The following is a 506-nucleotide window of genomic DNA, read 5'->3' as shown; positions in this document are numbered from 1 at the left end:
TTTGACAGACTTGCCTGTTGTGTTTATAAGCCCTGGGAGGAGACTGCAGAGTGTTATATTTTAACTTTCCTGCAGCGGCGTGGGATACATGTCGTTCGCTCTCCTGGGCCAGGCAGAGTTAACGGTAGAGACCTGCTGGCCCAGCGTTGGCTGGAACCAGGCGCTGCTGCCAGAGCTAGAACTCAAAGGATGGGGCCCAGCTCCTCAGCTGGGGTAAAGCAGCGTCATTCCATTGACATCAGTGCATCTATGCTGATTTACACCCGCAGTGGATCTGGACCTGGCTTTTGGCCAGTGCTCCAGAACTGCAACCTCAGCCGCTCCTGTGAGATTTCTGAGATTTCCAGGGTCCCACCCGATGCAGAGTCCAGTCCCCCACTTAGTACCACCCACTGCAACTGCAAACTCCTCAAGTGTTTCCCTAGCAAACGGCCATGGCTTGGCAGAGCTGGGAACAATCCTGCACTGGGAAAGGAGAGGATCCAGGACAGCCCTCAGCCCCAGCG

This window comes from Lepidochelys olivacea (assembly GCF_965140295.1).
Source record: "Lepidochelys olivacea isolate rLepOli2 genome assembly, chromosome: 3".
Taxonomy (NCBI): Eukaryota; Metazoa; Chordata; order Testudines; family Cheloniidae; genus Lepidochelys; species Lepidochelys olivacea.
Note: the sequence above shows the minus strand (reverse complement) of the source record.